Source organism: Phascolarctos cinereus, unplaced genomic scaffold (assembly GCF_003287225.1).
Source record: "Phascolarctos cinereus isolate Bilbo 61053 unplaced genomic scaffold, phaCin_HiC Scaffold_4;HRSCAF=312, whole genome shotgun sequence".
Classification (NCBI taxonomy): domain Eukaryota; kingdom Metazoa; phylum Chordata; class Mammalia; order Diprotodontia; family Phascolarctidae; genus Phascolarctos; species Phascolarctos cinereus.
Genome location: NW_027555847.1, coordinates 262,185,428 through 262,211,951, shown reverse-complemented (window position 1 = coordinate 262,211,951; position 26,524 = coordinate 262,185,428). Strand labels below are relative to the sequence as shown.

Sequence of the window (26,524 nt, the reverse complement as noted above, 5' to 3'; positions counted from 1 at the left end):
CTTTTCACTTCATAAAATGAAAGAGGCATCTACAGATTGCTATCTTATTATCATTAGCACCTACCAGTATTTACTGAGCATCTTTTGTACACAGGATCCTGTAAAAAGTGCTGTTTAGTCCCCAAGTGCTTAATTAAATCCATTAGGTTATAATTTTCATTCTTTCCAAATGTTAACTTGATAATTTAATCATCTTCTAGCTTAAAAGGGGGATACTAGTAATTTTAAAGTCAGCACCTACAAACTGTTTTCCAATAAAATATGATGCTTAATTGTATCTATTCTTAAAAGGCCCCTAAACTTAATGTACTCATCTGAACAATACAGCTGCTTGAACAGGAGGCAGACAACAAATCTCCCACATACATATTCCAGTGAAAACCCTAAGCAAATAATGATGAAGAGTGGGAAACGATAGTAAGTAGCTTCTTCCATTCTAAAACAGCACAAAAAGTCAGTGAAGAACTAAAGGGCAAAATTTCTGTTAAGTTCACACATCTAAGCTATGGGGTGCTTTGCTCAGGCTCCTTTCTTTATAAGTATCTGCCCCTTTTCTTCTGGCCTCTACTATCCTCACTTGCCCAGGGCACTTGACTTAGGTGTCAGCCAGAAACCAAAAGGCAATAGAAAAGGAGGGCCTGCCAGACTGGCAGTGGGACATGGATGGTCAGCAAGGCTCCATATCTATGAGCATCAAGAGCAGGAGGGGCTGTCCTGAGAAAGTCCCTGGGTAGGTACGTTAGAAGTCTATGGGGAATGGCAGCCCACTGAAACCTCTACAGCCTTCAGACCAGTATAGCCCAAGGCCTAGGGGCTCTAAGGCCTAATGCTGTTCTGAGATGCAGATATAGCCTAGAAGACACAGCATGCTGAACCTCAAAGATACAAGGGATCTAACCCTGGGAGGTGGAAATCAATGCAAAAACTAAGGAAACTCCAGGAAAGACCATGCAAAAGTGCTGGAGAACTCTGGCACAAAGACCTAAGTCAGGAACTAAAGCTGGAGAGAGGAGTAAATCATGTACCATTATCAAAATGGACTTTTCAGAAGGACTACAATTAGCTAGAAGAAATGAAGAGATAAAAAAAGAAATAAAATCTCTGGAGGAAAACTGAAAGGAAAAGTAATTTAAAAAGAGGTAAACATTACCCAAGAAATGACCTCCCTGAAAATAATAAAGCAAATAGAAATCAATGACTGTCAGCAAGAAATATCTGAACAAAATCAAAAGACTGAAAAAAATAGAAGATATCTCCTATTTAAAAAAACTGACCTGGAAAACAGGTCAAAGAAAGATAATTTAAGGAACTTCTTTGAAAACCATAATAAAAATCCTGGAAACTGTATTTCAAGAAATCATAAATAAAAATTGCCTTGAGCTATTTTAGAATCAGAGAGAAAAGTAAAGATAGAAAGAATCTACAAAAAACCTGAAAGGAACCTCAAAAGTCCCATGAATGTCAGCCAAAATCAAGACTTCCCACATGAAATAAAAAATACTGTAAGATCCACAAAGGAATTATTATTACATAAATTATTTTAAATGAATTGTGGTATTAATGTAATGGAAAATTATTGTACTATAAGAAATGACAAATGTATTTCAGAGAATCTTGGGTAGCATTAACTGATGCAAAGTGATTGGTATCAAAACAATTTATAAAAGGACAACAAACACTGCAAAGGAAAACAACTTCAATGGAAAGGCCAAACCATGTCTCCTGATCAAGCAACTTCTGATAGAGAGGTGACAGACACAAAGTGGAAAGATAACGCATTTTTGGATATGGCTACTGAGTGGATTCATTTTGCTTGACTAAACTTGTTACATGGGCTTTTTTTTTCCTCTTCAAAAAACAAAATGTCAAAAATAAAGACACCAAGTATCAAAATTTCTACTATATGACCAGCATCATAATAGATGCAAAGAGACGCAGGCACATTTTCTCTTCAGGGCCAACTTTGGTCATTTTAATTACACTTCAGTTTCACACTTTTGTTCTTTGTGTTATATTACAATTATAGTGCTCGTTTTTTAAAAAAATCTTTACGTTAATACTGTTGTAGTCATTTGTGCATATTGTTTTCCTAGTTTTCTACAGTAGTGGAGGACCAGAAGTATGGAACACTTAATATACCACTATAGTTGGTTATTGGTTAGTTTTACTGAACTGCTTTTCCTACCTCCTTTCTTTGTTACAAGGGATAGGTCATAAAGCATGGGAGCAGGAAGGGATATTTTCAGAAATGAAGACTATATAAAAAGAAATGTCAAAAAAATTTTTCAAAAATAATTTGTCTGAACTAAAAAACTAGATGAAACTAAAATATCAAAACATAATTAAATTAAGCACGCACTTCAATTCATAACCTAGAGTTTAGTATTACCCAAGTCATTAAACATTTATTAAACACTTACTATGTGAAAATTATACTAAATGCTAAGAATACAAAGAGAGATTAGAGAAATTTTGCTCTCCATCTACAATCTGATGGCTGAAGAGGCAGGGGGAGAAGAATCAGTACTTCACATTAATGCTGAGGAGTTTGGGTCCCCTGAGAAGATTGTACAGTCTCGATGTTGATCTCTTATGAAAATAAGGCAGACAAAAGAGATTAATGTGTTAGCATAGTAAAGTCAATAAGCATTTCAAAATTTTCATTTACTTTGTATTAACTTGTAATACCATAAACTGCTACGATTTACTGTCTCCCAAATGTCATCAGAAGATTCCGACATGAAACTCAAATGGAAACCAAGTTGTATCTAGAAATGAGGGCACATTTGAAAAAACTCATGAAAATGGTCAATTACTGCAGACTGAATATATGCAAACAGCCAGATATTAAACAAAACAATTTAGGGCAGAATGTAATATAGATAGGGTTAAAACTAATCTTAGACAACAGGATAAATGTTGAATATAATGGCTGAGAGAGTATGTATTCTATATACGTTACCTCTGTTTTTGTTTTGTTTTGTTTTCTTTTTAATGGGGCAGTGGGGTTAAGCGTTTTAATGGGGCAGTGGGGTTAAGTGACTTGCCCAGGGTTACACAGCTAGTGAATTTTTGTGTCTTGAGTTTGGATTTGAACTGGGTCCTCCTGACTCCAAGTCTGGAGTGAGTATGTATTCTAAATCAACAGATCAGAAAACACTCATTGAGGTATGAACACAGCTTTCATTTTTTTTGCACTTAATAGTATTTTATTTTTTCCCAATTACATGTAAAGAGAGTTTTCAACATTCATTTTTGTAAGATTTTGAATTCCAGATTTTTCTTTCCTCCCTTCCCTTCCCTTCCCTTTCCCCGAGACAGCAAGCAATCTGATACAGGTTATGCACGTACAATCATATTAGACATATTTCTACATTAGTCATGTTGTGAAAGAAGAATCAGAACAAAAGAGAAAAAGAAGAAAACAAAAACAATAAAAAAGTGAAAATAGTATGCTTCCATCTGCATTCAAATTCCATAGTTCTTTCTCTAGAAGTAGATACAACTTTCAATTTTGTAATTGTATCTTTCTGGACTAACCTCAAAAACAAAGAGTATTACTTTTGTTTGGGTTTAAGACTATGTTACATAGCCTTTCAGGTTTCAAGTTTAAGTTAATATGGCCTCCAAACTTCTCATGAAAATTTATAAAATTTATCCAGTTATTACCTACTAACTGTGGATGTCACAGAGAGTTTTGTCCTAAGCCTTATACTATTTTGCTTGGTGATTTCATCAGATCTTGTGGATTCAATCATCCTCTCTATAACAGAAAGATGATTCTTAGATATACTTATCCAACCCCATTCTCTCTGTTGACCTCCATGCAGTCTCACATCTCAAACTACCCCTTGAATATCTCAAATTGGTTGTTCTTAAGACATCTTAAACTCAACAAGTTCAAAACTAGACCCGTTAACTTTTCCCCAAAACCCTCTCCTCCTCCTGACTTCCTCATTACTGCTGAGGGCATTATCATCCTCCCAGTTACCTAGGTTGGCAGATGTCATTCTTGACTCTTCACTCTATCTCACCTCCTATATCCAAACCCGTTGCCAAGTCTTGTTGATTCTATCTTTGTAACACCTCTTGTTTACATCCCCTTCTCTCCTCTGACACTGTAATTACATTATTGTAGGCCAGCATCATCCCAAGACTAGACAATTACAATGGCCTTCTGTTTGAGCTCCCTGCCTCAAATCTTTCCAAACTCCAGTCCATTCTGCTTTTAAAGTGATCTTACTAAAGTGCAAGTCTGACCACATCACAAACACACAGCCCTCCCCCACCCAGTAAACTAAAGTAGTTCCCTATTTCCTACAGCATCATATATAAAAATATTCTGTTTGGCTTTCAAAGAAGTCCTTCATAAATAACCTGGCCCCTTCCTGCCTTTCCAGTCTTCTTTTATACCTTACTGTCTTCCACTTACTCTATGATCCAGTGACACTGGCCCCTTGGCTGTTCCTCACACAAGACAATTTATCTCCAGACTCTATGCATTTTCGCTGATTATGTCCTATACCTGGAATGTTCTCCCTCTATCTCCTGGCTTCCTGCAAGTCTCAACTAAACTTCACCATCTAAAAAGGTGCACTTTCCTGTGCACTTCTTTCCTCCAATGCTAGTCCCTTCCTCTGACATTACCTTCCATCCATCCATCCCACTTATGTCTTTTATGTACATAGTTGTTTCAATGTGTTCTCCCCCCACTGGACTGTGAGCTCCTTAAGAGGAGAGACTAGGGACTTTTTAAAAATCTTTATTTGTATCCCTAGCACTAAGCATAGCATGCCTGGCAGGATAGTAGCCACTTAGTAACCCTGTAGAACTAACCTGGTATTTGTGGTGTTTGTTACAGGGCCAAGAGAATCCACACTTTATCAAAGAGCTGGTCCTGTCAAGGGAGTTTGACAGCTCCTTAAGGAAGGATACAGAAGGGATCCCTAGAGAATACCTCTATGTTTGTTAAGTGTCTGTCTATTACTGACCTTACCTATAGATAAGACATATAGTAATACTTCTATTAACAAAGAAGATTATTAATACATTTCTTTATGACAGACTTCATTACAAAGGCTATGCTATATTTGAAATGTTATATTTGAATGCTATAAAATTCCTTAAATAAAAAAAGTACTAAAAAGCACTTTTAAAAATAGGCAATTGCAAGATGTTATTAGAGCTGGGCAGGGCCTTAAAGTTATCTAGTTCAACAGTGTCAAACTCAAATAGAAACTGGGGGCTACTAAACCACACATAAGGCTTCCTATGCTATATTCTACTGTATTTTTATTTATTTTGTTAAATATTTCTGGAGGTACCTGGGTCTGTTGCACCTGTTTTGATACCTCTGATCTAGTCCAATCCTCTCTATTTTTTCAGATAAAGATGACATACCTGACAGACCCGGAAAAAAGAAGAGGCTAAAGGGAAAGGGTGCCTTAAATGAACAAATGCAAAAAAGAGAAAGGGGATGGTAAAAGAAAGGTCTAATGGGATGAAGCTTGTCACACTGACCCATACTAAAGCAGAAAGTCTTCCAAATTCTGGGATAATTTAGTAAAGGGCAAAAGATATGCTTTTCTAGTAGCTTCTAGAGTAGATGTCTATCCAAGGTCTAATATTATCCATAACTAAGAGGAGAATCCCTGGCATATTTATCCCAGGTAAGTGGGGGAATGTGGAATTACTGAAAACAAAGATCAATGACTGGCATCAGATGCTTTTTTCTCTTTTGATCAAGGGAAAATGTTAAGAGAATAGGAGAGTACTGGTCACCTAAAATGGTAGGCAGTTTTACACTCAGCCAGGAGCTGAGTGAAGAAGGAGGTGGTTTGAATAATTAAGACAATTGTCATCAACTTCCCAATTTTGCCTAAGGTTGGTTCCACTTCTTTCCACTGCTCAGGAGCAAACCTTATCTCTCTTCAAAGGTTATTTGTGATGTGTGAAGTTCCAGTTGGTAGGAACACTGTAGTTGAGGCACATGCCATACCAACTCAGCTTCAAATACTTTTTTAAAAAAATCTCATCACTAACAACTTCATAAAGAAGTTGTGAAGAGGAGACAGTATCAAAAAGGAACAGTCAACAGTCTCAAATGCTACAGAAACCCAAAAAGAATGAGACAGGAAAAAATGGACTTAGTAATAAAGAATTCCTTAGTAAATATGAAGAGAGTAGTTTCAGTAGTGATGGGAATAGAAAGAAGATTGCAAAGAGCTAAGTAACGAATGGGTGGTGAGAAAATGGAAGTAGAGAACGGAGATTTTAAAAACCTATTTTTTCTAGAAGTTTGGCAGAGGAAGGGATAAGCACTAACAATTCAACAAATATATTTTGTTAATCAGGATTCCTTTGTGAAGGGGCAATAACAAGACCCCTTAGGTCTCCACTTCTGGGTCAGAGGAAACTAGAATGGTAGTAACAAACCAGTTAGCAGCCTATATATACACTGTCTGGCTTTTTGGTTTGGATTGTAGTGTGATGGAATAATGAACAATGGATTAGGCTTCGGGAGACCTGATTTTTAGTCCTTATTCTTTCAAAGATCATAGCTAGAAGCTATCTCAGAGGCCACCTAGTTTAATTTCCTGAATTTACATTGGAGGAAAGTGAGAACAATGAAGGTTAAGTGACCCGCCAAAGGCCATATGTGTATTAAGTATAGGATGCAAGATTCGAAACCTGGTCCTCCGATTCCAGAGCCAATAATCATTCCACTGTATCATATATTAAATAGCTATGTTAGCTTCAGCAAAATTTATTTTGTTACCTCTGTTTCTTTATCCATAAAATGATAATTTCTGTCCTATTTAGTTCTCTGTATCTGAGGTAGTCTTGCATATCTCACAGTACTACTACAAGAATCAAATGAAAGCACTTTGCTCTTACCTCTATTTAAAAAAGCATTTTGTTAAGTATCTGCTGAAATAAAGTATCATTATCACCAACTGCACTAGTCAACACTGTTTAAAAAAAAAAGCATACAGAGTAACAGTTTAACTACTACAAGGCCCTCAGTAATGGGAAACCTTAAACTAGTGAAAAGTCTTAAATATACTTAAGTAACACAACTCATGTCCTATACAAAGGATCTGCATGCTAATGAATAAGAATTTGAATATTAGGTATGTTATCTGTAAGCAAATAAGCCTTTATCACTTTCAAGTTCTTTGAAAATACTTAATGTAACTATTTAAAAAAAAATTAGAAGACAAGCACATCTTATATCTCTGACAGCTTTGGGTAGAAGATGTCTCTTGTAACCATACAAGGGGTAGAGGCAGTTACAAAATATTAAAACATAACTTTGATTACATGAAACTGAAAAACTTCTGCACAAACAAATTTAATGTGCCTAGGAAGGAAATGGTGGAATGGAGGGAAAAAAATCTTTTCATCAAGTTTCTGATAAGGGCTCATTTTCCAAACTATCTATACAATTAACAGATTATACACAACCAAAAGCCATTCCCCAGAAGATAAGTGGTCAAAGGATATGAACATACTGATCTTAAAAGTGCAAATTATTAATAACCATAGAAAAAAATGTACCAAATCACATAATAAGAGATATGCAATTCAAAACAATGCTTAAGTTTCACCTCATACCTTGCAAACTGGCAAAGATGACAGAAGATGGGAATAGTCAATGTTAGAGAAGTTGTGGAAATAAAAGTGCACTACATTCTTGGTCAGTGGCAAATCAGTACACCCATATTAGAAAATAATTTAAATAGTGATTAAAATGTCCCTTTCCTTTGACCCAGAGATTCCATCTTGGTTTACACCCCCCCCAAAAAAGCTACTATCTGATAAGAAAAAAAGTCCCCACATAACACCAAAATACTTATAGTAATACTTTTTGTAAAAGCAAAGAACTGGAAACAAAATAGGTGCCCATTGACTGAAGATAGCTAAACAAATTGTGGTACGTGAACATAATGAAATATTACTGTTGTAAGAAATCACATAGGAGGAATACAGAAAAGCATGAAAAAAGTTCAGAAAGAAATGGCATTAGGGGGCAGGTAGGTGGCGTAATGGATACAGCACCGGCCTTGAAGTCAGGAAGACCTGAGTTCAAATTCAGACCTCAGACTCGACACTTATTAGCTGTATGACCCTGGGCAAGTCACTTAACCCCAACTGCCCCCCAAAAAAAAGAAAAAGAAAAAGAAATGGCATTAGGTGTTCCATAAGTGTAGTATATTGCACATATTTCCAGACTTTTCCTCTTTTTTTTTTTACTTTAAAAATATCTGTTACACAGGATGACTCTGGGGTGGGGGAGCATGGTGCAGCGCGGCGCTGGGGGGGAATTACGGTGATTTTACAAAAAGAAATTACATCAATAAAAACTAATTTTTTAAAAAATCTCAAGTTTTTTTCTTTTACTCAGGTCAAAGTATTGTGAACTCCCATTCCTTCTCACTTCCTCTGAAAAACATCTAAGGGTTTTAGTGGCTCTATAATTTATTACTCTTACCCTTTACTCTATGCAAAATACTGTGCTAGGAACTGGGGATACAAAGACAGAAATGGAAAACAGCCCCTGCCTTCATGAAGCTCACACTCTACTGAAAGATACAAACAAGTAAATACAAATTAGTTTAAGGAGGGAGACAACATGAACAGCTGGGGAATGGGTTGGCAAGGAAGAGAAGCAGAGGGTCAAGAAAGGCATCTGGAAGGAGGTAGCACCTGAGCTCAGTCTTAAAGAAAGCTAAAGATTCTAAGAGACACAAGTGATGAGAGTACAAATCCAGGCAAAAACCATGGAGGCAAGAGATGGAATGATCCCTAAACTGGGTTGAAATAGCAAGTAGACCATTCTGGGTGGAACACAGAATACATGAAGGGGAGTAAAGTGAATGAAATCTAGAAAACCAAACTGTGAAAGCCTTTAAATGAGAAGTTGAGGAGTCTATGGTTTACCCTAGGGGTAATTGGAAGGTACTGAGTATTTGTCTATAGGAGAGATTCCTGTTCTGGTAGTGGTTGGACTGGATGGCTTCTGAGGTCCCTTTCAACTCTTAGATTCTATGGGCCTTTCTCCCATAATCATCTCTCTTCTTTGTAGCATGAAGGATCATCAATTGATCCTTCTACCTTCAAACTTTTCAGGCCTCTTGTCTTGGGGGGAAAAAAAAGTTGGTTGGCCTTGTCACCCTTCTAATTACCACCCAACTTTCCCCCTTTATTTCAAAGCCAAATTTGTCAAACATGATCTGACCTGCCTGTTTCCACTTCCCATCCACATATTCCCTTTCTTAATTTTCTGCAATATGGCTTCTGTTCCCACTATTAGGAGAGGTCTTAGGTTCCATTTTGACCTCTGTCACTTCCTACCTGTATGACCTTGGCCAAATATGTCCCTTAACCTTTCAGGGTCTCAATTTCCTCCTCATCGTAACATAAGGGTGTTGGAATAAATGTCCTCTATGGCTCTTTCCAATTCTAAATCTAAGGTTCCATGTGTTATGTTCCCTGAGGCTCAGTCTTCCATCTTCACTCTTCAATACTCTCTGCCTCCATGGGGCTTATTCATGAATTCAACTATAACCTCCCAAATCTATATCTACAGTCTTAACCTTATACTAAAGTCTTATGTTTTCACCTGCCAAAAGACCCCTCCAAATTGGATGTACCCTGTTACCACAAATTCATCATTTCCCAATTTGAACTTTATCCTCCTATATTTACCCCACTCCTGTTAGCATTACCACCATTCTTCTAGTTTTCCAAGTTGAAAAATCTGAAGTCATCTTTGATGTTCCCTCATCTCGTACCCCACCATGTAATCTAGCACCAAATTTTATCATTTCTTCCTCTGAAATACAATTTTGGATTTTACTTTTCCCTCCATTTTTTCACTGCACACCTTTTTATGATGTTATGCTTAAATTAATACTACAGCATCCTAGCTGATCTGACTCTAGTCCCTCTTCCTCCAATAAATTCTTCATCTAGCTGCCAGATGGTCCTAAAACACGATTTTCATTATTTTACTCCTTCACTGAACTCTTTTGCCAACTGAAAAGTCCAACTCTTTTTTTTTTAACATTTTACTGATATTCTTTCACACCGATATCTCTTCCCAATGACTCCCCTCCACCAACAGAACCCCCCCTTTTAACAAATAAATAGTTAAGCAAAACAAATGAATACAGACATTCGCCATGTCTGAAAATTTGTGCCTCATCAATTCTCTACCCAAAAGCAGCTGTTTTCAAGGTCTGTTATCTATCGCTATCCCAATGAGACAACTAAGTAGCCATGTCCAGCAAGCATTTGGTGACTTGGGACTAGAGCTCAAGGCTGGATGGATAGATTTGTGAATCATCTACATATATGATCACTGAACCCAGGGGAATTTATGTGATCACAAAGATAGAGTAGAAATAGAAAAGGATCCAATACAGAGCACTGTGATGTGGAAAGGCAAAGAGGGCAGGGCAAAGGAGATGATCTAGCAAAGGAAATCAGAGCATGTAATCAGCAGATAGGAAGAGAATCTGGAGATAACAACATTATAAATAATACCCAGGGAGTAGAGTGTTTCAAGAGGGAGGAGATGATCAACACAAATCAAACAAATGCTTTCAAGGTCAAGAAAGATAAGGACTGAGAAAAGGCTGTGGGATTCAGTAATTAAAAGAACTATCTGTTGGTAACCTTAAAGAAAGCAGTTTCAATCTAGTGCTAGGAACAGAATGAAAGGGATTAAAAAATGAAAATTTTGGGGGAAAGGGAAAAGTGGAAGCTAATAACAGGATGGTCAAAAGAAAGAAAAGGTCACTAAAGCATTTTAGTCAAATGAACAGGTGAATAGAAAAACAAGCAGGACAACTTTGATGGTTACTTTGATTAAAAGTAAAAGCTTGTTTTGTATTAAAGAGTCATAGTTTTGTGTATAATCCTCTTTTTCTGTTCTACTTTGTATACAGAAATGTTTGGTGTTTCTTAAGTCTAGAATTAAAAAAAAAAACTTTAAGAGAGACCTTTCCTAGAAGTGTGGTTTCAAAGGGGAAGAGAGCTATATGATGGTAGCTTGAAAGGATGTCAGAGGCAAATCAAGTGGTTTCATTTTGTTTTTTAAAGGACGAAGGAGACATAGACCTCTTTGCAGACAGCAGGAAAGGCACTACTGAATAAAGAGATTGGGGGAGGAGGGGAGGATGCAGCAAGTGATCAAAGCGGGTAAATAAAATAAACTCCAGGGGATGGGATTAACAAGTACAAGTAGAGAACTGGCCTGAACAAGAAGTTCACCTCTTCCTCAGAGAACAGAAAAAAGGAGACAAATAAAAGATGTTCAAAGAATTGGAGATATGGAATTAGGGAGGAAGGTAAAGACAGAAAACCACCACCTAATCAATCAAATATGATGAGGGGGAACAGGCAACTAGTGGTCTAGGTAAGGCATGAGTGAGGCTTTTTGACTGAGTTCAACAAATCCCAAAGCATTTATTCTGTAAAACTTGGACCCAATCAAAAGGCTGCACTCAAGGACCTCAAAGGCCACATGTGGCCTCAAGGCCACAGATTCCCTACCCCTGGCTAAGTGATTTGAGAAGAGGTTTAGAACACGGTCTGTATGAGGAGAGGGAGTGAATTTGTCTCTTCAACTAGAGGATCAGCTTTTTGAGGGTAGAAAGCATTGTTTTGGTCTTCTATTATGAAATCAGTCAGCACAGAGTGGGAACATTATTAATAGGCACTCAAAAACGTGCAGCTTAAAAAATGTTGGGCTTAGTTTTATCAATTTCTATTCCCTACTATTATTCCTGCTTCACTAATGTTCAACCCTTTTTTACTGTCATGTATTTATTCACCTGAGTTTCTGAAAAGGTTATAAAATTACAATTATAAAACCTTGGTGGTTATAGCTACAAGCTAATGGTAGGTATTAAATGACTTGTTTACCATCATTTTTATTTATATACCTTTAGGCAACTTTCAATCTATGTAAAGGTAGTCACATCCCAATTACTTTAAATTATTTTGTAAGACTAGCTAAAACAATATATTTCATTTCACATTTTCTACTTATTTTTTTCCACTGAAGTAAAAACAACTAATTTTAGCATTAATTTCATAATAGCTACAGTAGCATTCAAGATTTATCCTTTAAAAATGGGCATTACGTCAAATACCATAACTTCTGAAGTGCAAAGAAAAGGACTTGATATCTGCCCTTAAAGAATTATTTATGCAATAGTAAGTACACTATTTTAAAACAACGCAAAAACCTTCTGTAAGTCACCTATCAATAATTCATTTCAAGCATGTTATCTCAACAACTCATATCTGTAACATGTATAGCAGTTGCTATTAATCATTTGAGAGAAAAACAAATATTTACCACCAAAAATGATGTCATTCTAAACTGCAGAATGAAGAGGTCCTAGGATTACCTCCATTATGTGCTAATTGCCGTACACTACCTCAAGCCTCCACAATAGAGATCTTTACTTCACAGCATAAATTATTTGCTCCAGGAAAAGCATCAATACAATTTTTAAAAGGAATTGTTTTTATTAGATTCCACTGTAATGCTGGTTAAGGAATATAGTTCAAATAAGAACTCCAGAAAAATGAAAAATACCTTAAAAATTTGCTTTTCAATTTACAAAATTACTTTATGTCCATCTTTGTGAGAATCACGAACTCTGATTTTCAACACACTCTTGCATTTATGGCCATCTTTAAAGGGCAAACGCTTCCTACAATTTCCTTCACTAAATCAGATTAGGAAAAACAAAAACCTTGATACTTGTGACCAGTCAAAATTTAATAGGAAAATACTAAAACTAAATCTCCTTTGTGAAATCAAATTTGATTCTTGGATCTGTTGATCAATTTGAAAGCAGTAATTAGGAGCCTTTAATCATTATATTTTTACTATTCCATATTTTTCACTATAATGTTTGCTTTGGAAGAAGCAGAGAAGGAACCTGCACTCAAAAGCAACTACAGCTTAATTACAGTTTTAAGCAGACAGCATTCACTATAATCAATAATCTCTCAGTATGAAGTTGATTTTGCCCTTATCTATTTATCATTAATGCAATCACAAAAAGAATCACTACATTTATAAAAGTCATACATATACTCCATTCCTTGAATAGTGTATGCCAGTAGAGTGTTTTACTTAGAATAAGGCCTCAGTTTCCTCATCTGTAAAATGGGAATAAGTACCTACCTTACAAGGGTTTTTTTTGAGACTCAAATGAGATAATATGTAAAGTGCTTTACAAATTTTAAAACCCTATATAAACTGTAGTTGTTATCACTATTAGTGTACTAAGTCACTTGTTCGTTAGAACATTAAGACATTCTTCAATATTACATACCCTGCCCTACATTAATACTAATAGCTAACATTCATATAGTGCTCACTATGTGCAACACTGTACTAAGCATTTTACAACTGTCTCATTTGATTCTCATAACAACTTTGGGACAGAGGTGCAATTATTACCCGTATTTTACAAATAAGGAAACTGAGGCAAACAGAGGTTAAGTGATGTGCCCAGGGTCACACAGCTAGCAAGCCAACAGAGGTCAGATCTGAATTTAGGTCTTCTTAACTCCAGGCCTGATGCTCTATCCACTTCACCATGTAGCTGCCTCACATAACAAGCTAGTAGGGTGAACAGAGCTATGAAATGTTTTATGGGTAGCAGGAAAAAAAATCCCCCATAACTGTTTGACTATTGCTTGACTGTTAGGTGGACTCTGAGTTACAAGTGTCTGACCTTAAATCTTGCTTACAACACTTACTAGTCATGTGAACCAGACAAGTCTTTAACCACTCTCAGCCTTAGTTAACTGTTCTGTAAAATGGGGATAATAGTAACTACTTTATAGAGTTGTGAAAATCAAATGTGGTAATATATGTAAAGTGCATCAGTAACCTTAAAGTATACAAAACCAGTAGCAGTTACTGTTTTGAATGAATTCCTGAGAAAAGTGAGGCAAAGTTGTTAGCATTTTAACATTGGTACAGATCTAGACTGAAAGAGGCTGATACACTACTAGAATTTCTCGAACTAAATCCCAAGAGCTTTAGGGTTTTTTGGTTTGGGTCCACACCTGTGATTTCATTGGTATAGGGAGTTCCCCATGAGAAAACTCCTTCCATAAATTCAGATGAGCCACTGTTGTGTAACTTGCTATCTATCTTATAGAGGGCTCTAGGGCACTGAGAGGTTAAGTCACTTGCCCTGGGTGGCACACGGAACAGGTTATGTGTCCAGAATTAACACTTGAACCTTCGTCTGTTTTTTTTTAACTCTGTAGTCTGCCAACCTGCTGCTCTCTATCTACTCCACTACGCTGCATCTCCTCAAACTGATTTTAAAATAAGCTAGAAACCTTTTCAACATTAAGCTGACTGCTCCTCAGTCTCATTTGCCTGTCAGCTGCCAGGGACCCATTTAATTCTGGCCATCCAATTCATAATTTATGATCCTAAACTTCCAAACAAGCGTGACTATTTCCACTGAAATCTAGGCTATGTGGTACAGGGGTGAAAGGGCTTTTTTTAGAGTCAAAGACTCTGGTTTGGATTCTAATTTTGCTTCTGTCAATATCTATGTGACCCTGGACATGTTACTTAACCCTCAGTTTCCTCATCAGTAAAATTAAGGGGTTGGACCTACATTGCCTCTACATTACTTTTCATTTCTAAATCTACGATCCTATGATCCACTTGAACAATTCCTCCAAGTTTTAAACAAATTTTTAGTAGTTCCTATTTCAAGTTTTAAAGTTGAAAGCCTATCCTATCATTAGGATACCACGAGACCACTTCAATATATTCAAGAAAAATTCAGCCTTTTTAAAAGTGATGCATTAAAAGGCTAACAGGTAACATGGTATTATTAAATGCACATGATTAATCAAATAATTCCATGAACCAAAAGTGGCCATGTTTGTTTACTTAATTTCAATTACTCTTTCTCAACCAACTTTATATTTTCAGCTATGGGGAATATGACAGGCAGTAAGTGGCTCAGTGGATAGAGCACTGGCCCTGAAATCAAGAAGACCTAAGTTCAAATCCAGCCTTACTAGCTGTGTGACCCAGGGCAAGTTGCTTAATCTGTTTGCCTTAATTCAGTGGAGAAGGAAATGGCAAATTTCTCAGTATCTTTGCCAAGAAAACCCCTTGAGCAGTATGGTCCACAGAGTCATCAAGAATCGGACATGACTGAACAACATGGAGAAAATGACAAAAGAAATTACTGAATTTGTGTAAAAATATATCAATTTTTAAATAATACAGCATCTAACAGAGCAAAATAGATTCTATTCAAAACCATCTATCCAAAAAAATGTAAACTATATTCAAGATAGTAGCTATAAATTTATATGGAACAATGCAAACATGATAAAATATACTGCACGGACTTTTTTTTTTTGGTCATAGCCTCAGGTTAAAGCTCTCAGAAATATTTTATCCACATACCTGGAGGAATTTCAACAGTGAAACAGCTATTGCCAATGATTATGTTTTAGAATTTAAAATTCTACACTTGTAGAGCACTGTGATATAAAACAAAGATAATGGGGTCACCAGGCCTGGGTGTCAGTTCCAGCACTGTTCCCATCTTTGCAATCCTTATCTACAAAATGAAGGAAATAGACTAGATAAATTCTCAGACCTGGAAGGTCTAAAATTCTAAGATTTTATTACTCTAAGCTGCCTTTGGACGCTTGTGGGGCAGCCTTTAACACTTAATAACCTAGTGAACAGTATGACTGTACAAGTCATTTGCCCTAAGCAACATTCTGAAGCTAAATTAGAGGAGTCTGGATCTTTATTTTTCATGGGTGAAGACAATTCCCTATGCTAAATGAAATAAAATCATCACAAGATCACAGATTTGGAGATGGAAGGGGCTAGTATACTAGTTTTGTTCCTTACTTTATAGAGGGACTGAGAACCAGGGGTTAAAAAATTTGATCTCACAGAGATTATCTCAGTTCTCTCTCCACTATAACCTTGAGGTAGACTCTATCCACAGGTGCAGACCTTCCCACTTCCTCCACCCCCAAAACAATAAAATGGACACAGCCTGTGTGTAGTTGAAATGTATATTTCCCTTTATGAAATTTTAGAAATGCTTCATTTAATATCAGAAAAGCAAAATGTTTAATATAATAAAGTGAAAAATTTAAAAGCCGTTTGAACTATTTATCATATTAATGAAGTCACAACACTAAAGAAATACTTGATTTGCCACGGAAGATATTATTACATATAAAGTAAATATATTTCTACAAAGGAGACATTTTTCAGATTTAGTTAGCTGAAGTCAGATTTTAAAATATTTTAGAGTTTTAAAGTTTTACGTTCTAATACTTCAAGTGGTTGGGCCTAACTAAGCGCATTACAAGATACTTAGAAAAAAGACACCTGGCTTTGCAAATAGTAGGTACTTCATAAATCACTGCCAATGAATGAAAATGACGTCCCATTTGTCAATGGAACAGAAAATAAAAACTTAAAGAGCAAAACAACTCTCTACAAAACTCTACCAAAAACTGGACGACAAATTTACCCAGTAGATTCAATTCACGACATTTGTGACAAAATCCCAAATAAAATACCAAGTTACTGCATTCAATAGTTTGCAGATTATCATCAGATTCTCTTGGATGAGTAAGAGTTTATAAGAAATTTGAAAAGCAATATTTAAACCAGGTCAAGGTTCAGTCAAACACAGATGAAAAATAAATTACCAATATAAACCGAAAAAAAAAGATACAGAAATTTTCTGTGTAATTTAGATACCATTTATCATTGTGGTGGCCAGAATTTCTGCCAAACTTCCGTTATCTGGTGGTAATTGGGGAAGCTGAGATTGTTCGAACTCATCTCCCTCTCACCCCCACCTCAATGAGGCCCAAACCTCATTTAACCGTGCTTGCCCTCGTTTGCCTTTTAGAGCTGTGAACAGATGAAAGCCATGGTTCTCACCTTTTCCTAAGCACCTTTAGTGGAAGTGCTAAAGACATCTGGGTAACCATTCCCCGAACAAGAATTCCGTATAACACCCCCGAACAAGAATTCCGTATAACACGCACGTAGAATACACAACCACAGTAATAACCACACCTAACATTTACATAGTGTTTTTAAGGTTTGCAAAACGCCTTACATCTTATATAATTTGATCTTGAGCACTTTCAAAGCCTAGATGAGGAAGAATCTGCTTGGAGAGAGCCGCGGAGACGCAAAAGCCATATACAAAAAAACTTTGGCCAGGGACAACCCAAAAAAGGGGTTAAAAAAAACCCAACCTGTTGGCACCTCTTCTACTCTACATTAGACTGACTAGCCAGCCTTCTCAAACAGTCTTAGCTCACCTTAGAGCCCGGGCTGCCAAGATCTGAAGGTAACTGTGGTGATCTGCCAAAATAGGAAGGAAAGCACAGAGCCCCGGGGTCACTGGGGGGGGGGGAGTGCGGAAGGGGTCGACCGGGAAATGATTAAACCGATCTCGGGCGCAGCGCTCCCAATCTACCCCCGGGCAGCCCGTCCGGACCCCCGACCGAGCTCCTCTCACACCCACGCAAGGAACAAAAGGCAGCCCCAACCCCTGCGCTGGAGGGTGACTCTCAGCTCAGGGGAGGGGTCAGGGCTGGGGAAGCGGCCGCGGGAGCAGCAACCGCGGCAGCCCGGCCCGGGAGTAACCGGGCTGCAAGGTGGGGGGGGTGCAGGAGGGAGGGGCACCCCTCCCACGCCCCCGCCGTCGCCCCGCGTGGGGGGGAGGGGCTCGGGCTTGCCGGGCTGCCCCTTCTCCCCACCCCCAGCTAGGCTGAGGGCGTTGGGGGCTCCTGGAGCCTCGGCCGCCGCTGGCCACGCACTGGCTCCGAGGCTCGGCTCCCGCGCCGCTCCCTGAGGAGGGCGAGCCGAAACCCTCCCGCTTCCCCCTCCTCCATCGCCGCCCGAAGCTCACCTTCTTCTCTTCTCCTCCTCCTCCGGTCCCCCCCCGCGCCGGAAGCCTAGGGGCCCTCGAGTACAGGGCGCAGGGGGAGGAGGGGACGAAGGGAGGGAGCTGGAGCCTAGTGGGGGGCCACCCGCCCAGCTCGCTCGCAGCCACAGCGTCTGCCTAGGTTTGACACCCACACACCATCCAACATGGCGGCCGGGAGGGGGCGCGCCTGGTTGCGTGCGCGCATCCGTGCGTTCCGCGCCCCCTCCCCCCGCCTTCCCCGCTCCCCACCCGCCCCCTCGAGCAAAGGGAGTCCAGCGGATTCGCGCGCCGGAGCGTGCGCGCGCCTGCGCGAGGACGCGCTCCCTTCCCCCCGCCCCCAGGCCCCCTAACCCCAACAGCTCGGCCGGGACCCCTCCTCCTCCTCCTCGCGGGGGGTGGGGTGCCGCATGATGGGAGCCCCGCCTCCCTTCCGTCCAGAGTACTTCCCAAGCTCCAGCTCCTTCGGGGAGGGGGAGGGCCTGGGGGCGAGGATCTGGAGCTGACTGACAGCCAGACACACTGACGTCTGAGAAAGAGAGGGACCCCCCCCCTCAGCCTCAGCCCCCTGCCCCACTCCCCCCAGCCTTCTCTCACGACTTGGCTTTGTCGTCGCTGGGACGCAGCTGCTGTCCTCCGCCCCGGGCAGACACCACCCCTTTTCCCGAAGTCGAGCCTCCCTCCTCGGGGCTGACGGGTGCTCCTTTCTGGTGTGGTTCCCACGCACCATGTCCATTTCCCTGACTGGGAAACTGAGGCATGGCCCCAAAGGGGAAGCACCCTTCTCCCACGCCACCCCCAGGTCCGAAGACCAGTCCCTGCCACCGCCAGGCATCCGCCCCCTCCATCTTCGGGTCGTGGCAACGTCGCCCGTGGCCTTTTCCCCATTGCATTTCATCCGAAGCCCCAGACTGACTGAGCATTCCTTATCAGAGGAAGGAGCCACTAACTGGAGTCCGACTGGCCCAAGGGACGGTGCAGGAGGGACTTAACTTCCTCGGGCCTCAGTTTCCTCTTCTTTAAAAGGAGGAGCTTGGATTAGCTTCCGTCTCAGGCCCCGAGGGTCTCTAAATCTAAGATCCACATCTGCCGCGAGCTGGATTGAGAGTCTGCTATTCATCGAGAATTCATTAATTAAGCACTGAGTGCTAAACACTAGGGACACACGTACACCCCTAAAAACTATACATGTCTTTCAGTAGCTTTGATTTCGCTAGAGACTTTGTTGTACTAAGGCGTGGGACGCAGGGGCATGTTGATTAGTCTTGTACTTAAAGATAGCTAGGAATACAAGGTAGCATGTGTCAAGTGATTCCTCGGGCTCCACATGAAGTATGGAGAGTTCAGATGAGGAAGGATAGGTCTAGGGCTGGGGCAGTTGGGAAAATGTGTCAGGAGCTGTCCATCTTATACTGGTAGAAAAGGGTGAAAAGCACCCTTTCTCCCCTCTTCTGTGCTCTTTTACTTCCCAACTCTTTACCCACAGTGGTTAAGAGCTATTTTTATTTGTTCCCCAAAACCCAAAGTTAGTGTATCATAGTAATGACGATAATCCGACTGACTTTATGTGGTGTCTTACATATATCATCTCACTTGATTATTGTCTCCATTATGCAAATGAGGAAACTGAGCGATTAAGTGATTTACCCAACGTGTTGTCTAGCTAGGTATCTGGATCAAGCTAGGAACCTGGCTATTCCTGATTCTAGTTGTCTTCTACATCACACTGCCTCTCAAAGATGAAAGCACCCCTTCTCTGGCCGATCACCTATGCCTGTCTGTCAGCCTCCACTTTGACAGTCTCTTACATAGCAGGATTTTGGTCTTATCTATATTTTCTATGGGGCAGCTAGGTGACAGAGTGGATACAGTACTGGGTTTGGTGTCAAGATTCATCTTCCTTCCTACAAATCTGCACTCAGACACTTAGTAGCTGTGTGACCCTGGGCAAGTCACTTATTCCTATTTGTCTTAGTTCCCCATCTGTAAAACTAGTTGGAGAAGAAAATGGTAAATCACTCTTTGCCAAGAAAACCCCAAATGAGGTCAAAAAGAGTTGGACAACAAATATTTTCTACTCCCTAGTATTACTGTCAATCAATTAATATCCCCAGAGAACCTACACTATCCAAGGCAATGTTAGGCTGAGGAGGATACAGAGAAATATTGTGATGTATTACCTGCCCTCAACAAGTTTGCAATTTAATTAGGGAGATGAGAATAGGCAGGAGATTCTAGGAACCCAAAGAGATAATAAAGATTGTAGAAACTAAGAGAACAGAATGATACTGTTGGGTCAAGGTGGTTAAAATAAGCTTCAATTAAATGCATTCATTCTTTCAACAAATATAGATATAGCCCCCTTCTATGTACAAGGCACTGTGTTCAGCTGGGTAGGGTACAAAGAGAGATAACCCTGCTTTTAAGAAGTTTACAATGAAGTGGGGTACAGGGAGAAGAGCTACCTGAAAATTATTGCAGTTCTAGGCAGGATGTTAAACATCATCAGAAAGTTAAAGAATATTATAAGATTTCAAAAGAAGGAAAAATTCACTTCTGGCAGTGGGTCAAGAAAGTCCTCCTGGAGAGAGTAGGCCTTGGAGGATAAGTAGGATTACAAAAGTAGAGAAGAAGAGCAGTGGGGCATTCCAGACAGATAATTAAGTCAAAATAATAATTCACATTTATATAACATGTTGAGGTTTTCAAAGTATTTTACATACATTATCTTGTATGAACCTCATAAATGCGGATATTTTTAAAGTTAAGCAGAAAGGTTTAAAGGAATTAGAGGGAAGTTAGGGCTGGAAAGGTAGGCTGGTGTTAAGGGAAGGACTTTCAATTCCAAGCCAAGTTCAGACTTTATGAAGTCCAATGAATAAAGAGCCACTGAAAATTTTTAAGCTGGAAGTGAGATTGCATGATGAGGGCTCTGCATTTCATGTTGCCATAAGCCTCTGGGCTGGGAAATGCCATTTTGAGGGAAATTAACTACGAGCTGGTAGACAAGGGCCTTTGAATATTCTAAGAATGACATTCAGTAGGAGCACCATCAGTCTGAAAGTATTAGTGTACTTTTCTTAAGTATCTTAATATAATCCATATAAAATCTGAGGATCCTTATCCCAACTCACATTCACACTTTTGAGTTGGTTGTCTAGAGGGCTTACATTTTCCCCCCTCAGGGGGGATATGGGATATCCTAATACTATCAGTTTGAGCCCCCATTCTAGTGTTATTTCTAACATCAATTACCAGTGCCAATTAATATCTTTTCAACATCAATTCCATTGATTAGTGCTGCAATATCATTTAACATTATCATCAGTTAGCTTTAATCTAGAGACATTAATTGAGAAGATATGATAAGAACAGAAGTTACAAATACCTCTTCCTGAACCAAGAATGTGTTTTCCACTATATCACCTCAGTCTCAGGAGAATAGACTCAGACTTGAAGAGATTACTACAAAGTATTCATCCCACCAAGTTTACTTCTAAATATTTAAAGTTACTCCTTTACTTGCCAAACACCCTCAGGCATAACATCAATCCACTTTCTGTGCTGAGGCCTTCAAGTCATTCCTCAGGGTTGTACTCTTCACTAGGGTTAGCTTGCCAGCAAAAACTGGTAATGTAATCCAGTTCCTGGACCTCTTTCTAGAGACTCACTCTTCTGACCTTTCAAAGCTAACAAGATCAAAGGTATCTATGATAGTATATCACCTAAGAACTGGAAAAAATAGACCTAATAGAGATAGAAGTAACAAAAGGCCACATGCTTGTAGGCAGCTCTTGCCACCACAGAAGAAAGGGGTCCATTTAGTTAGTCAGTGCCTTTTTGTATGCACATTCAGTCCTAGCTCAGTAGTTCTTAGGGATGCATCTGACACCAGTACCACTATAGCTCTGTTCCAATGTCAGGAGGCAAGGAGGCATTTATAAGTCATTGAATGGTTAACAAAAGGAGGTTTATTTAGACCTGATATAGCAAGTATATGTAACAAGGACACAGCAAAACCATAAAACAGGCATAAGCTCTCACCTAACCATTTTGTTGAAATAGGGAAGCTGTTTTCGCCTTGTCCAATTTTAACCTAGAAAGGCCAAAATATTGTTTGTCCAATCAAATATATCTGGCTCAGGCAGTTACTGATATTTCTAGACCAAGTGATAGTTTTTCCCAATCCATCTGAACCAATACAAGGTAGAAAAGGAAACCATGAAGCCCCAGATACTGATGCTATTATAACTTCTTATGGCTCCCATTCTCAAAATTCTATTTCTGGTTGGATTGGAAGGGTAAAAGTGATTGTAGAAAAGTGAGAAAAGTGCTCCAGCCTTCACTTCTGTGAACTTCTTGACTCTTTCAGATGGAGGCAACATGTCATAGGAAAAAAAGCTGAGGACAAGGAGCGAAGAGACCAGGATTATTCCCCTTCTTACTGAAAACAAGCTGGGTGACCTTGGGCAGGTCACTTCCCCACTCTAGGCCTTGATTTCCTCCTCTATGAATTGAGGGGCTAATTTAGATTCCTTCTGAGGTTCCTTCCAGCATGTGGTTCCTAAAAAAGTCCGGTAATTCTTAAACATTAGAGGACAAGTCTTCCTGGTATTATAAGATCTGGCTCAAATTGCTTCAAGGTAGATTTGGGTACCATAGGTCTTTGCAATTGTTTGGCAGATCAGACAGGTTTTAGGTTATCAGATCTTTATCTAAGCATTTTTTATTGTAGCACATGGTAGCATTGGGTAACATCACTCAGTTTCAACTTACCAATTTATTAAATGTGGGTGTCATTTGTCACAAATGTAGTAAGATCATATAAGTGAGATAATATTGGAAAAGCTTTCCATATTGCTTGAAAAAGGAATTTCTAGGCCAGATCAAATGAAGGACTTCCTTTAGAGCAGAGATTCTTAAACTTCTGATTTCACGAACTCCTTTGTTACTCTGGTGAAGTCTAAGGACTCCTCAGAATACTATTTTTTAAATAATTGGAGTACATGCTAAATTTCACTTAGAGGTTAATGAAAAAAAAGATTTTTTTTCCCATTCAAGTTAATGGAACCCCTGAAATCTATTCATGGACCCCTTAGACAACCATGAAACTCAGGTTAAGAACCCCTGATTTAGGGAGAGGGAAAATACTAGGGTGAGAGGTCATCAATTCCATTTCCAGATAGCTCCTAGTAACTGTTTTATAACACCCTCAGGCTTTTGTAGCTATAGTATTAATTAAATTGATTAATAAACTAATAATTATAATTGGTATTTACCATAGTACTTTCTGAAGGAATTCAAAACATCCTATAAATGGTGTCTCAGTTATCCTAAGCTTTTTCATCATTTCTCTCTGAGATATTATTCATTAAGTATAAAAACATTTAAAATCCACTTAACAAACACCTTCTCTAAAGTTTTCCTGTGATGGCTCATCATCATAACAGAAAGACCACCCAGGGTTCTTGAAGGCTATGCAAGAAGAACATGATTCTAGGGCTATATCCCAAAGAGATCATAAAAATGGGAAAAGGACTCACATGCACAAAAATATTTCTAGCAGTTCTTTCTGTGGTGGCAAAGAATTGGAAATTGAGGGGATGCCCACCAATTGGGGAATGGCTGAACAAGTTGTAGTATATGAATATAATGGAATACTATTGTGCTATAAGAAATGATGAGCAGGCAGGCTTCAGAAAAACCTGGAAAGACTTGTATGGATTGATGCTGAGTGAAGTGAGCAGAACCAGGAGAACATTGTACACAGTAATAGCCACGTTGTGCTATGACTAATATTGATAGACTTAACCCTTCTCAGCAATGCAAGGATCTAAGACATCTCCAAAGGCCTTGTGATGGAAAATGCTATCCACATCCAGAGAAAGAGCTACGGAGTTTGAATGCAGATTGAAGCGTACTATTCGCTCTTTTTTTCCCCTTCTGTTTTGTTTTGTTTCTTCTTTCTTGTGGTTCTTCCTATTGGTTCTAATTCTTCCTTACAACATGACTAATGTGAAAATATGTTTAATAGGAATGTATATGTAGAAACTACATCAGGTTGCACGCCCGTCTTGGGGAGGGGGAGAAAATTTAAAACTCAAAAGCTTATGGAAGTGATTGTTGAAAACTAAAAATTAATTATTTAAAAAAGGAGAAGAAGAACACGAGCTTCACAGGTTCTATCAAACAGAAAAGGATTTGTATATGCCCTTATCAGGGGTTACACGTGTGCCACCTGAGGAAAGACCAGCTGGATCACCATATTGGGCTACAGGGTAATGAATTATTTAGACACAGCAACTCATGAAGACAGGTAGAAAAGGGTTCTTCGTTGGTGGAGAGAGTACTCACACCAATGAAATCACAGTTCCATGAAGTATTCATCTATTAACATATAGCTTCTAATCTCATATACAATTTGTATTCCTTCCTGGTGAAAAGTGTTTAGATTTGTTTTTTTTCCTATCTATCATTTTGAATGCAGCAAATAAGCCAAACCATTTCCCCATCCCCCATCTTGTCATACATCAAATTCTTACTTACAAGTATGAAATGGTGGGACAGGTAGGTGGCACAGTGGGTAGAGCACCAGCCCTGGATTCAGGAGGACCTGAGTTCAAATGTGATCTCAGACACATAAAACTAGCTGTGTGACCCTGGGCAAGTCACTTAACCCCATGGCCTAGCCAGAAAAAAAAACTAATAAGTATGAAATGGTTACTAGGAATAATGATACTTCAGTGAAAACAGTATTCCTAAAGCAAGTGCAAATCTGTTACACTTCATGGTATTTTGTTTTTTTCAAATACATGCAAAGACAAATTTTAACATTCTTTTTTTAATTTTGAGTTCCAAATTTTCTCCCTCCCTTCATCATCTCCCCCCTCCCTAAGAAGGTAAGCAATTTTATATAGGTTATATATGTGCAATCATGTAAAACATTTCCCTATTAGTCATGTTGTGAAAGAAGAAACAGGCTAAAAGAAAAACATTAAAAAAAAATAAATGAAAATAGTTTGCTTCAATTTGCATTCAGACTCCATCAGCTCTTTCTCCGGATGTGGACAGTATTTTTCATTATGAGTCCTTTGGAATTGTCTTGGATCATTGTACTGCTGAGAATGGCTAAGTCATTCATAGCTGATCACGGTACAATGTTGCTGTTACTGTGTACAATGTTCTCCCGGTTCTGCTTACTTCACTTTGCAAAATCAAATTATTTTCAAGTTAATCCTATTTAAATGTGCCAAGGAAGCTCCTTCTTATAGGAATGTTACAGTGATTACTTTTATGAAACTAAGGATATTTTAATAAAGCAAATCACTGTCACTTAATGTGTCTTTTTTTTTTAATCTGAATTTTCATAGGCTATTTTGGGCGTTCCTAAAGGAAGGCATACATGTATCTGGTGGTGTGCTGGTAAGAACTGGATTTCTGGGGAAAATTCAATTTAATTAAATAAACATTTATTAAGAGCCTATAATATGCCAGGCAATGTGCTAAGCTATGAAGGGAGAAAGAGAGGAGTGCAAATAAGAAAGAGTCTCCTCTCAAGGAGTTTAGAATCTAATGGGAACATAATATAAAAAGTTGAAAAAGGTATGGAGGCAGGGAGCCAGGGACCAGGGGTGGGGGGGTAGGGGCTGGGGGTGGAGGAGATGGGGTGGGAATGAGTATAATGTTCTGTGGAGGTGAAATCATGGAGAGCTGTCGATAGAAAATGGAGACTTAACCTGGAATGTTCAGATCTGAGCCTTATATAAAGGAAGGCTTTAGGGAAGTCTTTATTACTCCACCCTCCAGGCTTTGAATCAGAGAGCAGAGGCATGTGAGGAAGTTGAGAAGGTATTAAGTATCCAAAGAAAAAAAATCAAGTCAATTCAAATGGTGATGAGAATTTAGATGGTCAGGTTATCCTGGATGGAGCATTATGTTCTGTGTAGTCAAACCAAGCAGAACAGCTGTTGGAAAATGGAGAGTAACCATTCGATAATTCAACTCAATAAACATTTATTAAGTGCCTACTTGTTCCAGGCACTGTACAAGACACACTTTTAAGTTTAATTTTCATTTTTAACATTTAACATTTAACAATCTCCATTACTTTTCTCGACTCCAGGCAATTAACAAAATGATAAAATCAAACCATGATTTGTCAGTTTTTGTGGTATAAATGCTCACACCAAAAATTTAATAATCAGCTTTCCAGTTCTAGCTGGTTCCAGCAGACCCCCTATGTGTGGACCAACACCTTCCTTTAAATTTTGCTGAGCTCCATTTAATTTTTCACTTCACCCTAATAAATGAGCTCTTCTTTCCCTTTGTCATACTTGTAATTCTACATTTTGCTTGTTCTGAATCAATTTTCCATATTCCACAAACTGACAAATTCCCAACTCAAATCTCTACCAGTTATTTCCTCCAGGGCCAGGCTCAAGTGCCACTTCCTTAATTCAGTTGAATTTGACAAGTGACTATTTGGGACAAGATACCGTGCTAGACAATGAACATATAAAAATGAACAC

The 26,524-nt window shown here is 38.9% G+C and overlaps 1 protein-coding gene and 1 pseudogene across 3 annotated transcripts in view; one reads left to right on the top strand and one right to left on the bottom strand.

The window, feature by feature from the left end:
- Positions 1-18,191, bottom strand: part of EPN2 (epsin 2) — a 92,317-nt gene extending 74,126 nt beyond the window's left edge. The window contains exon 1 of one of the 3 annotated variants that reach the window (XM_078153019.1): positions 17,982-18,191. The gene's annotated coding sequence lies outside the window, so the exon portion shown is untranslated. Of the gene's footprint in view, positions 1-17,388; positions 17,578-17,981 lie in introns of those variants that run through there. The other 2 variants (XM_021004542.2, XM_078153018.1) reach the window with 2 other exon arrangements.
- Positions 18,192-18,724: 533 nt separating this feature from the next.
- The window catches only part of LOC110220515 (prefoldin subunit 4 pseudogene), a 49,077-nt pseudogene continuing 41,277 nt past the window's right edge, over positions 18,725-26,524 (top strand).